Genomic DNA, 13,640 nt, shown 5'->3' with positions numbered 1-13,640 from the left:
AAACTAATAGTTATGAGACTTCGTCTCATTTGGGCAAGTCCTTTCATCTCCCAGTACCTCCAGTTTTAATTTTGTCTGATAAAGGTAAGATGCTAGTAACATACCTATGTATAGGGATGCTATGAAAATGAAAAAAGCTAATGCATGACAATCCAAGAACTCCTTTGAAGTAAATCCTATGTAAAGTCAATAAATTGAGGTTACTTTCACAGTGATTTAAGTGGATGTAAATGCTCAACAAGTCTTAACTACATAAACATAGGGAAGTGCTACAAAGGATAAATGGCCAACACTGTCTCTCCCTTTTTTTCCCCGTTCTTTCAGAGTGTGCATGCATTACCATTTTTTAATTGCTCAGTTCCTTTTTGTGAAGCTATTGCTAAAAATGTAAGTTTAGACTGGTGTAAAACCATATCCTCTTGTTATTGATGTTTTAAAACATTTAAGTATTTTTACCTAAATGCTAAAGAACAAAGTCAATTGTTTAACTAAAAAGGCAGAATGTAAATATTTAGCTTAGGTATTTAGAGTATCTATTTTTACAATCACAGTACTTCCTTGCAAATATTTGAGAAAGAGTTATAATATGGCTCTTTGAAAAGCGTGGGAAGTTAAGGATGAAATAAAAACCTGACCATAGTCTTCCTTCCTCACTTTTGAGTGAGATCTCAATAAATTTCTCCTATAATTGGATGTGAACTTTATTACCTTTTTATGTGACTTCATACTATTTATTTTAGGAAAAGATTTAATTGCATTTTAATAGAGACATGAATTAAGTAAAATGCAATTCTTGGAAAATAAAAAAAAATGTGTTTCTCATTTTATTATTCTTTGAATTTATTAATTCCCAGGTTCTGAAGATCAGTTTAAACTTCACAATTTTATTAGTCATTCACTTTCTTGTTTGAGGTTTTGATCATTTATTCCTTTATTTGGCCATCCATTCATTTATTTATACATTTATTATTATATATTCAATGACCTAATAATATGTGCCAGTCACCATTCTAAGTGCATTTATATTTTATAAAGGCATGGATTTTCATTTAGGCATATTTCTTTTATATTTGGCAAACCACTTTGTTTTAAAGCACATCCTGAACAATGGAGAGACATATGAATAAATATGCCTTAGTATGGTAATAAACGAATGTCTATAAGTGAGGTTCTTGACCATGGAAAGGCAGGCCAACAACAACAGCAACAATGACAATAGCCTACACCAACAGAACCCTGCCATAGGCATTTGGTGCTAATTATGTGTTTTCCCTGAATAAACTAGTTTAATCCCTACAATAACCATTCATGTTCTCATTTTAAAGAAGAAGAAACTGAGGCAGGGGGCCTCAGCATAAGTAATGTTCTGAAAGTTATAAAGTTTATTAAATACTGGATCTAGAAAAACAATATTACAATTATCAAAGTGCTTTTGTGAAAATTAAAATAGAGAAGTCAAAAAACCTTCAGAATAATTGTTCTTATAACTGTACTAAATGACTAACATAAAGTGTGACTTCTCATGGGAGGGATTTAAGTCTGCTACCTACTAGCTATGTGGCCTTGGACAAGTTGTTTTACTTCTCTGTGCCTCAATTTCTTCATCTATAAATCGAGGAGAGTGGTTATGAGGATTAAATTAAATAATATAAATAATAAAATAATATAAATATTTAGCACGTATCTCACACATGATAAACACTTAATAATTATTAACTATTATTTTATTAATATTTTACTATTTCTGTATTTTTACCCTTCCACATGAGATGAGGAAAGCAGATAAAATAGAAAATTAAATTAAGATAAAGTTTTTGATTAAAGCAAAGTCAGCAACTTGAACCTCATGCAACTGAAACATTGTATTTTATGAAATTGATAAATTTCCTACGATATGTTATAAAAATTACTGTAGTGCCCAAATTATAAAATACCGAGAAGTAGTTTATCATGGAAGAATAGGACCAGTAGGAGAATAACTGATTCTTTGCAATTCAGTTTTATTTAGTGAGTATCTTCTGTGTGTCAAGCGCAGTGCTTGGCATTATGGGGTATAAAGCAGGTGGCTTACAAAAGGGAACCCACATAAGATTCTTTCACCCTATACAGTTTTATGGGTAAGGCAAGTCATATATGGAAGAAAGATTAAACAGCAGACCCTGACATGGAAGATGCTTCAGACTGGAAGGGAGAGGTAGTGTGTGAGGAGTCTTCAGAAAAGCTCTGCGTAGAAGAGAAGTGAGAAATGCATCAGAAGAGGTGAAGAAAGCTTCAGTAACTAAGAGTTGAGGCAATTTAGGGGAAAGGTTTGATGGAGCTAGTCAAGAAAAGTGAAATAATTTTAATTCTTTAACATCTTTGAGCCTAGATTTTATTTTTGAGATATGTATGGTCTAGAGACAAAAGCATGGACTTTGGATTTAGATGGGGTTCATATCTCAGTCCTGTACTTATTAGCTGTGTGAACATATCAGTGAATTTAGCCTTCCTGAGCCTCAGTTTCTTTGTCTGTAAAATGAGCATAATTCTTGTTCTATTTAGGGAATTACAAGGCTCCAGTGAGATAAGGGGCTTGACAGTGCCTCAAGGCCATAAAGAATCTGCGAGTATAGGGATTTTGCAACAATGTCTGTTTTTAAAGTTCCTACCCTTTTTCTAGGAGCTCCCCTTCCCCCTTGAAAAACATATGTAGCCTAAATTGTATACAGAGCAAGCTTTTCCTTGTGTAGTATGTATATTTTTTCCCATTAAGCACTTCTGAGTTCTTGGTAATTCTTTTGTAAACCACTTCCTTTTGTCGAAATCTTGAACTAGGCTTGATGTAGAAACTAGCTGTTGGGGCAATGGTAAATGAGCCAGTTTATTAAAATTACAACAAAATTGTTCTTTGGAGAATGGTGGTCTCTTCTGTTTCTATGTCATAGATTACAACTCCCTCCCAATCATAGAAACTCATCCTTAAATACTTTAAATTGACTGCATCTTGATGTTCTGTAATTCTAGCTTGCAAAATAAGCTCTCCTAAATATATCTTCTGATGACTACTCCAGCTTGCTATGTTTTCAATTTCTCACATCTTGGGTTATTTGAAGACGTTTATATTTACCTAATCCCCGAGTAGCTGCAAGCAAGGAAAGCAGGCTGCCACCAGGCTCCAGGCATGCTGTCTGCACTCACTGGCCAGAAGGAACAAGATTCACTTCCCTTTGTTTTTCACAACAGTCATGACATTTTTGACTCAGTCTCACCTCCCTTCCTTTATTATGAATCATGGCTATTATTGATACCCAAACTCTGGGTTAGTTTTATTTGCCTCTATGTTCTTTTCTTTTTCTATTCATTGGAAAGTCTAATACTTCACCCTTTTCTGTCCCGCCCCCCAGAGTAAAACCTAATATCAACTGATCTTCAGGTTCTATGAGTACATATTTAATTAGTACAATTGGCATTATTTTACATGGCTGGGGGATTGGAAGAGGGAGGAAAGAAGATGTTATAAAAGTGTAGTGTATATTTAAAAGCGAAGTTGTACTTTTCATTTTTTTCCTATTCTTCAAAGCAATGTGTCTTATACTTCGGGGCTAAAATGTACCTTCCTTTCCTGAAATCTTGGACACAAACCCTTGCTCCATAGTTCTCTTTTCTTTTCCAGGACATTTTGCAACCAAAACAGAGGTTGGATTGACCAGCATAGGTTGGGAGCCCGTTGCTGTTGAAGAAAGATCTTAATGGAAGGATCAATGCTTTCATTGAGCTTTGATGCCCAATCCATCCCCTCCCCTCCCTTCACCTGCTTCTCCTCTCCTCCCTTTCTTCCTCTTCTGAATTACAATGCTTTTCAAACACCTCCTCTGCCCCAGTGGGATCTAGAACTCCAACGTGGTGCCTTCTAACTTACGACTCCCTCCCCAGTACTCCTGATAGCGTCAAGTGAAACAGTCTGATGCTGTGAGCTCCATGTTTTGGTGTGTTTACACCAGCTTCCTGTTGCAGAGTTTGGAAAGTGAATCCTGTAACTCCTTCAACTGAAACACTTCCCCTTACTCTGGTACAACAAAGAGAAGTTATCTGAAATCGATGCCAACTTTTAAGAGTGAGGTTAAAGCACTGTGTTTTAAGGAGGCCACATGAATAGGAAAAAACCTCTGCTTCACCAGCTGCACTTGGTTATACAACTTGTTTTAGCCTCAGTTTCCTTTTTGTAAGATGAGGTGATGCTGACCTCCTTGCATAATTGTTATGAGAACACAATGAGATAATTTAAATGAGGTGCCAGGCACTTGAGAGGTACTCACTAAATGGTAACCATTTCTTTATGCAGAATACATTCTGTTCGGTATACATGTTGTGGACCATGCCTCTTGAAGGGGTATGGACCATATCCAGTGGGTTTAATGCTATATCTGTAGTTCTTGGCCTCTGGCATAATAGATTCTAAAAATATATTTCACAAACGATACATGGAACACTAGAAAGTGCTATGGGACACAAGCAGTTTCCAAGGGACATTTATCCTGTGACTCAGTAAGGTCACGGTGCTGGGTGGGGGGAGGGGGGCACATGAGAACACAGCTTTAATGGGAACATACTCATACATTTCCAACTATAGGAAAAAACAAATAAGCAGGCTCATAATGCCTGATTTAGCAAATAGGCGTATTATATATAGTGTTAACCACAAACTTCAGTATTCTGGGTAGAATTTGGGGATAAATGAATGGGAGATTCAGCACAGAAAAACCACACAATAAAGACTGATTAAATATTATACATGTTTTCTCAAAGTTATAGTAACTCTTTCTTGACTGTTAATCAATGGTTTAATGTTTAAAGGAAATAAGCCCAGGAAAGCTATCCTGTTGTATTTTTAGAAATACTTAAGTAAACTCTAACAACTCCTTGAGAGTTATGGCAATGTCCAGGACATTTTGTCTTCCCAGGCATTTGATATGTTACTGCCTGCCGGGCCCAGTGTCTTTTAAGGAATTCTGCAGATCAAGTGCCAGGCCACGACAGGAGTCTTGTTGGAAAACAATCATTGGCCAGGTTGAAACAACATTAAAAGTATTTCTGAGTTTGCTGAGTGTTGTTCACAGATCCTCAGCCCAGAATTCTTTTTCTCTGTGTCTTGGAGTTGTTTTCAAAGAGACCACTCCTCATATTATACCTGAGACTTGACAGGACATCATGTCAGATTGAGTGGTCCACCTGGAAGCCTTTCTACTTTAGTAAGAAAAGAAAATAATTTTTTTTATACCCTCAAGAATTTATATCTTGCAGATAAGATGTGAGCTGTGGTACAGACAAAGCCATTCTGGGGCTTTGGAGCTATTGTGAAACCGTATACATCCTTACTAATGAAACTCCTAATTCTTATTTTTCTGTCTCAACTGGAGGAAATGAGAAAAAGAAAGACTAGTTTTGTTTTGGGATAGAATTTATTTTTGGCACCTTTGTTGATATTGGGGCATGTTACAAGCCCCTGTGGGGAAAGGAAGGTCCTGGAGTTTGTAGGACTAAGCTCTTCATCCTGCATTTGCACCAACCAGGTGCACACACGTGACTGTCTTATGGGTAGTTTCTTCATCTGAAAAGCAAGGATAACACATCTACATGGCTGAGGTCAGTGTCTATCACATACCAGTAAACAAGAATTTTAAAATCTGAATTTAGCGTGCTTTTTAAAATATATATATGTATCTGTAGAAAAAAGAAACTGGGTATAAGTCATAAAACTAGAGTCTTGGTCCTGCTACTCCTTAGTTTTGAATAACTTAATTCAGAAACTAAGCCTTAGGCCCCAAACCAGGAGTAGGGGGCACCTGGTCCCAGACTTTTCCAGCCATACTGTCCTGCCTTTGGTAAAGAGCTATGTAAGTGTGTTATGATACAATCATCTTTTTTTCACTGTCAACCTCATTTGACATTCTGGGTGTCAAAAATGCTGCTTTAGATCAAAATTGGAAAATGGCAACCATGACTATTTGAGAATTACAAAGCTGAGAACCTTAGTGTTTAGATACAGCTCAGAAAACTGGGGCTCAGAAAGGTGAATATCAGCCTGGACTTACTCCCGGACTCACAGGGCCAGAGCTCCCGATTTCCTGTCTTTCCCCCATGTCACTGCTGCCTCATTTAGATGGGAGGTAAGAAAGTGGCGCATGTATTATATGTTGTTGGAAACTTACCCAGTGGCTGGTGTAGTGCTGATCACCCCATGAGGCTCTCTAGATGCCTTCTAAATGATACGAGTGGTGAAAAACCGCTACCAAAATTTTTAGTGTAGAGTGTTGAGTGAGATTTCCAAATTGAATGCACCCATGTAATCAGCACCTGGACCCAGAGACAGAGAGCATTATCTTCTTTCCAGAGCATCCGGCATGCCCCCAGCAAGGGTTACCTCTATACGCACTTGTAATAACACAGGTTAGCTTTCTTCTGTCTTTGTGCTTTAGGTATAAATGGAATATCAGTATGTACTCATCTGTGTGTCACTTCTTTTGGGGGGTATTTTGATATTGGCTTAAATTCACAAGAAGAAGGATTCCAAATTGGGGAGCCCTAAATGGATGAAAAAAGTCTTTTGCATATTGCAGTTTTATTTTCCTGATGGAAAGCTGGTATCAATATAACAGTTGATTAGTAAGAGTGTGTAGGTGTAATTGAGTTGAAACATATCCTTTATTGCCAAGATTTTTGTATCTTTAATGATTCATGTTATATTAAATTGAAAATTTTAGTTAGGCCAATTGATATATATAATACAAAACTGAAGAAAGTGAAAAATGAAATTCTTTCTGTTGTGTGCTTCCCTTGAATTTACTCTATTAAACATTTTGGTTTTATTGTATGTTCAGAAGAGAAGGTGAATTTTCTAAGTAATAATCCAAATAAATAGATAATTTTGAATAAGGATTCCAGATGATTCTTAGTTATTTTTATATTCCTACTGTTTGATTAAATATCTGGCACATATTAGGTATTCAATAAATGATGTCTGTGAGACTAAATGAATAATTAAGTAAGTTAAAACAAGATGAGAAACAAAGTGTCATAACTTTCTTATTCTGGAGAAATGTACCTTCAGAGTAAAGAGCAATAATAAGAGCCTTAACATGCTTTACAGATATTGGAAGACAGTTTTTGAAGCAGTTTTGTCTCTGGGATCTGGAGTTTGGCTGTCATAACCCTCTAGTTTTCATGGTGGTAGAGACTGCTAATTATCCCCTAGGGTCCCTTTTCCTCTGCTTCCTCTAGTAATGGAATTCCTGAGGACTAGCAAGACATACAGCTACTCAGCTAGAGACAATGTTTCATAGCATCCTTAGTAGCTACAACACTAAGTAATTGCCAATGAGAAGTCACCAGAAGTGATGTGGCACCGTCTGGATTTTACTAAAAACAAACAAACAAACAAATAAACACAATCTCTGCTGGCTGGGAAATGATAACACTAGAACAGTTAAGGGGAAGACGGAGAGGAAAGTCACACATTGGTAGTAGAGTTTCCCTGCTTGACCTCTGCACTGTTCAGGGAAATAGAAACGAACTCCTACGTTCTGAAGACATATTTTGGGGAATTTAAAAAAAGGCCTTAGTATGTACCCTAATTATTATAGAAATTGACATCAGAAGTGGAATGTTACGAAAACAAAAACCTAAATTTTTTGGCATTGGATAGCAACAGGCAGAGGGTGACATGGGCACAATACTTTAGCTGTGAACATCGGTAACACTTGTTATTCTGTGATGTATCACTTGCTAAAACAGTCACCTATCATCGGTTGGAAGACAAGCCATGTGCCTGCTGACCTTTCGCTTAAGGACAACTCAGAATACAAGTATATGTTGGCTAGTCCTCACTAGTGTTAATAATGTATTATAAGAGGAAAGGAAAGTCATGTAATTTTTAGCCAGTAAGCAGAGATAGAAAGGAATATTGCTCTGATAAGGGAGATTTTCTTATTTAGGACTTGCAATCTAATATGACTCAGAACTTAAAAGTTTGGGTCATGTGAAGTTGGAAAATCTGTTTGTATCTCCAAATAGCAGTAGATAAATTTGATGATAGAGTTCTTTCTCATGAGCCTTCTATTAAGTGTTCTCCTTGGCCAGGCAATGGAAGTCAGCCCAGAACAAAGAATGGATTACAGACATTGCCTTCCTAAGTGCTCCAGATGGCAGCTACTAAAGACAGCCAATATTAAATTGAAGGAGAAAGTAAAAGGCTAGTACATGAAAGAGGAGACTTGGCTCAAGAGCTGTGACCAGAAAGATCTTTGGCTATTGTTACTTTTACATGGAAGCTGATAGATTAGAATCCTACTTAAGGATGGGGGTGAGTGTTGTCTATTTGTGGAAAGAAGGCTGTGTATGGATATTGGGCAGAGGGGTAGATATGGCAGAGACTGTCACCCTGATAACCATTTTTTTTAGTTTTTCTACCAAACATACAGGTTCTGCCTGTCGCTCCCCACTTCCCCCATAGTCCCTTACCACCTGTCCAAGTATTAGCAGGGCACCTGGTTGCCTCCTAGTGACTATATTCCCTCAGACTCTTTGTGACTAGGTGTATGCTAGATGACTCATTGCTAGGCAATGATATGTGAAAGGGAGTTTCGTATGTGTTTGAAACCCACTTACTCTCCACCTCCACCTCCCCGATGGCTGAGAAATAGCCAAAAACCGGAGTTTCTTTGGGTTCAAGAGAAAAGCTACATATTGATGACCATAGAGCCACCTCACCTGTGTGATATCACACATTGCTGTACTTTTACATGGCAGAAAAATAAACTTTGGTGTTGTTTAAACTACTATATTTTTGTGTGTGTGTCTCTCTGTTTCAGTGGCTTTTGCATGTTGTCAGTTTCATTACAAAAAAAGAGGAACCACTTTATTTTAAACAGAGATTTAATACAGAGGATTGGGCACTTACAAAAGCATTAGAAGGATTAAAGAAGGAGGTTCTGGGTGGTTCAGAGTCATCCAGAAATGACCACAAAACTTTACAAAACTGACTCACCCGGGGGGTTGCTACCTCTGAGGCTAGCAATGGAACCCTGCCAGGATCAAAAACCTGTTGCTGCCAGGAGCCTCTGGACACTGAGGTGTCTGTAGAATGGATCCTGGAACATAGTGCCAAGGAGCCTTAACTTACTTGCCTGCAGAAAGAGTCGAGAAAGGATAAGAAGGTGATTTCTGCCTCACATCTGTTTTCTATATCTCCATGTCTCACTGTGTGTACCCACCTTTAGAACACGACCTACTTCCAGAATCCTAGCTGCAAAGGAATTTGAGAGATGCGGTTTTCGTCTTTGCAACTTCTCCATTGAGAAGGGAAATTGAGTGAGCAAATCCAGTCCTAGCACTCAGTTATTTCATCTCTAGAATGGAGATAGTATGTACCTACCTCAAAGGGCTAGTGGGAGAACTAGATGAGATTTAACAAATGTAAAGCACTTACATATATCTGGCAATACTAAATACTTAAAAAGTTGTAGCTGTTATATTATAAAATTAACTAGTTAGTTAAAATATCACTCCTGTTTGCCACATTCATGTCCTTATCTTCAAAATGATTGATTGATTAGGGGTTGATAAGCTTGATAAAGGTTTTTTTTCTGTATAATAATATAAAAGTAGCTATCTCCCTATTATTAGAAAAGCTAGCTGCTACCTGAACGTAAACTTTCTTTAGTGAATGCTCTAGAAAGTGAGACCATGCCATAGTTTGACAACAGGGTGAGGCATAAGACTGAAGAAGGCAGGGGTCCGATTGTTTTTAGACCATCTTCAAGAGTCAGCATTCTATTAGAGCAACGGCCATCTGTTGAGGTGTTTTAAGTTGGGAAGAGGCATTATTAGACTTGCCTTTCAAAAAGTGCTCTCTTGTGGAATGGCAAATGCATAAGAGGAGGGTTGGATGAGCAGTTGCGATTATGTAGGTGATAGCAACTTGGACCACTAGATCAGTGGCTCTGGGAAGAGAGAGAAGTGGTTTGGGATGTGTCCTCAACAAGGCTTGGTGATTGCTCTGCCAGAATTCTCTCAGGGGGATTTTCAGGTAATAGAATGAATTTATGTTTTTCAGTTAAGATGTGCAAAATGTCTGTAGGTGCCTTTGGATACCTATCACCTGGTATGAATTAAAAGCCTGATTCTGATTCATATAATTAAATAAGAAGAAAGGAAGATGATGTCATTTTCTGTTGGTTTACAACTATGAAGGAAGCAGGTATTATATAAGATTTTCTATGAACTGGGTCCAGAGTTATCCAACAGTTATTTAATGGCTAAGTGTGAAGAAATTTCAAAACATAATTATGCAGCACTGTTACCTATTAGTGACCTATTATCTGTTACATGACTAGACATTGAAATGATTTAGACATTTCACTCAGATCATCCTAATAAGATACCTCGCACAGGCAGGCCTCGCATCAATGCACAGAGAATGGTTTAGCTGCATATGCTGAGTACAATTTTGCTAGCCTGTCATTTCATTAATCTGTTTGGGTCTTTGGTAAAGGAAAACAAAACTATGATAGCATTCTTATGATATCTTTTAAAAAGGAATAGATTATAAATATAAATTGTGGTGCGCCACACTTTATATTTTTTGTCTTAAAATCATTGCGTGTGAGGTAATTACAGGACATTGCATAACTGTGGGGATAGATATCAGGTCAAATGAAAAGAAGCCGTTCAGTTATCTAGCAGAGTTCCTATCAGCTCTGTTCCTATGTCACCAGTGGCAAACGTCAGTGTTACTGGTATCATAACAGGTAAAAGGTCAGTCACATTCTGACTTCCTTAGTCTTGAGTGTCTCCTGTGCAGTCTAAAAATATGCTGGGAGAAAGTAGGCTGAGTTCACTGGGTAGGAGAAATCTATTTTGTTTAAGGACAGGCTGGATTTTGTTCATTCAGTATCTAATTGTGGAATATTAAAATATATTAAGTCATTTAAACAACCTCCAAACTGTTTGATTCAATTAAAAAAGTAGTTATTGGATTTGGTGTCTATTAAGATGTTTCTGCTTCTTTTTCTTCTACTCTGATAATCTAAGAGTTAGTCTCCATTCTCCTAATCTTCGAATTCTGTGAAAAAAGTACAATTCAGAATAAGTATGGCTTTTGGAATTAGGTCTTTGAACTATTAGGATTTCTAGGAGTTTAATTCCTGAAAGATGTCCTATATCTGTGAGTTTGGTCAGCAATTTTACCAATTTGATTTATTTACTGAATATTTACTGAATACTTACTATGTGTAGGGTTCTACAGAGCAATGCTTTTCAAGTACATATTCCACCGAAGACAAACTTTTCTGAATCTTCATAGTCTCAGTGTTACAGATAGGGAAAATGACTGCAGCCCAGCAAGGAATAATGGGTTATCTCATGATGACAGTGAGGGTCACCTGACTGGAGTTTCATGAATGAGCCAAATGAAATACTAAGCAATCCATCTCTCTTCATTAGTCATTTTCATGTCATGCTTATATGATGCAGAATAACTACAAGACTTACAATATTATTTTAAGTATTCTTTAAAAAATGGCAATATTCTTACATTTTACGAAGTTCTTAAAAAGGTACAAATGTGATGAGATTCTTTAAAAGAATACACAAAGAAACAGGTGCTATATATAATGAAAAAAAAATAAGGCAGGCTTATTTCCAAAAGTTTACTGTTTTTTTATTTATAAACAAATAATAGTTTATTAAAATTCTTAAGGAATCTATTTCCAGCTTTAAAATCATGCAAAGAGGATTAAAGGGGAAAACAAGCCCGAAAATTTAGAAGTCTGATTCAGAATTGCTTAAAAAAATATGCTGAAAAGCAGGCAACTTTTTTCCCCCATATGCTTGATATTCATAACAAATATTCTTGAATTTCAGCTTTCGAGTTCAGTGTATTTTTTCTTATTTGTACTTTATTTTTCTTTTCAGTTGCAAAGGAATGCATGTCTATTCTCATAAGAAAAAATCTCATAAAGTATATGGAAAAAGAAATACCAGATTATACTCCCTCCCCCCATACACACCTCTTTTTACCATTTCTACCTGGGAAGTAATCTCTGTCCACAGTTTAGTGCCTATCTTTCTCTCAATTTGAAAGTCATTCTATTTCTAAAATACTACTGCTTTTTGAGAAGAGACTACTATAATACTCTCATCCAAATTTAGTGAGAAAGACCCTGCAGATGGGAGAAAGAATAGTAAGTAAAAGTAACTTCATTTGGACTAAATCCCAGAGCACTTGTTTCTGAGATCAGCTTTACAGTTATCTCATAGTCCACTATGGACCAAATTGTGTCACCTCTCCACCCAATTCATATGTTGAAGTCCTCACTCCCAATGTGACTATATTTAGAGATAAGGCTTATAAGTAGGTAATTAAGATTTAAAAAGGTCATATGGGGGAGGCCCTGATATGATAGGATTAGTGTTCTTATAAGAAGAAACACAAGAGCACACTCTCTCTCCTGTTCCCACCCCTGCCCACCCCCCCGCCACCATGAACACAAAGAGTAGATCATGTGAATACACAGTGAGATGGCAGCTGCCAATAAGCCAGGAAGAGCACTCTCACCAGAAACTGACCATGTTGGCACTCCGTACTTGGATTTCCAGCCTCCAAAACTGTAAGAAAATAAATGCCTTTTGTTTAAGCCACTCTGTGTATGGTATTTTGTGATAGCCTGTACTGACTTATACATGGACCGATACGGTTTCTCTCCAATGGCAGTGCATTTGGACAAAGCCTTCGTGAAGCCTGATTTTCCTCCCTGAGTAGGTAGGGTAGGAGAGTGACACACAGGAGCTGAGTACAGTTCTGAGAGAAGTAGATTAGACTGTGTGTGAAAGGAGAAAGGAGAGGACTGATTCTAAAGGGATATACCAAGACTGAGAGGCAAGTTCAGGAGAAATGAACACCATTAGGAAACAGGCATCTGAAGGTTCCCACCAAATAGATTGCCCACTTTCTGAAAGACTATCAATGCTAACCAGAATCCTTTTTTTTTTTTCTTGACTTGCCATGGCAAAGACAGAGCATTATTCCAGAACGAAATGGCCCGAGTTGACTCCAGTAATATCTTAATATGTTAAGAACAACAAAAATTTTTACCCAGTCTTCTGCTTGCTCAATCCACAGAGTCCTATTCTCCACTGGAAGAAAGCCTGGGTGTCCCCCAAGCCAACCAGTAAAATTGTTTCTATGGAGCCCACACCCCAGCAAGGATGCAGTTGGTGGAACAGGATGAGGTGCATCTAGACAGCATAATTGAAGTGCCCTATATTTTAAGTTATTCTTTTGAGGTTTTCCCATTTAAAAAATATTTTAAAAAAGATATTTCCATAGACAATTAAAATTCTATTCCCTAGTTTAAAAGGTGGTGGTATTGAACAAAAATGACAACACAGGATGATATCTTGTTTAGGTATGCAGGAACTCCAGTTAATTTCTAGGAGAAACAAGTTTATTTCTATGTTCTTTTTGAGAAGAAAATTAGTCATTTTAATGAAATTTATAGGTATATTAACATACTTATTTTTGATAAATATTCACTTGTATTCAGATATCTTTTTTATTCAATTGTCATTTTATATGTAAGCTCATTTTTGATTTCTCATTAATT

The 13,640-nt window shown here is 37.0% G+C and overlaps 1 long non-coding RNA gene across 2 annotated transcripts in view; it reads right to left on the bottom strand.

The window, feature by feature from the left end:
* Positions 1 to 13,640, bottom strand: part of LOC107521317 — an 89,125-nt gene that overhangs the window by 53,460 nt on the left and 22,025 nt on the right. The window contains exon 2 of one of the 2 annotated variants that reach the window (XR_004955719.1): positions 6,189 to 6,333. The exons of the other annotated variant lie outside the window; for it this stretch is intronic. This is a non-coding gene — a long non-coding RNA (uncharacterized LOC107521317). The remainder of the gene's footprint in view (positions 1 to 6,188; positions 6,334 to 13,640) is intronic. 2 annotated transcript variants of the gene reach the window in all.

Source organism: Rousettus aegyptiacus, unplaced genomic scaffold, assembly GCF_014176215.1.
Source record: "Rousettus aegyptiacus isolate mRouAeg1 unplaced genomic scaffold, mRouAeg1.p scaffold_m13_p_2, whole genome shotgun sequence".
Taxonomy (NCBI): domain Eukaryota; kingdom Metazoa; phylum Chordata; class Mammalia; order Chiroptera; family Pteropodidae; genus Rousettus; species Rousettus aegyptiacus.
This window is presented reverse-complemented; position numbering and strand designations above follow the sequence as displayed.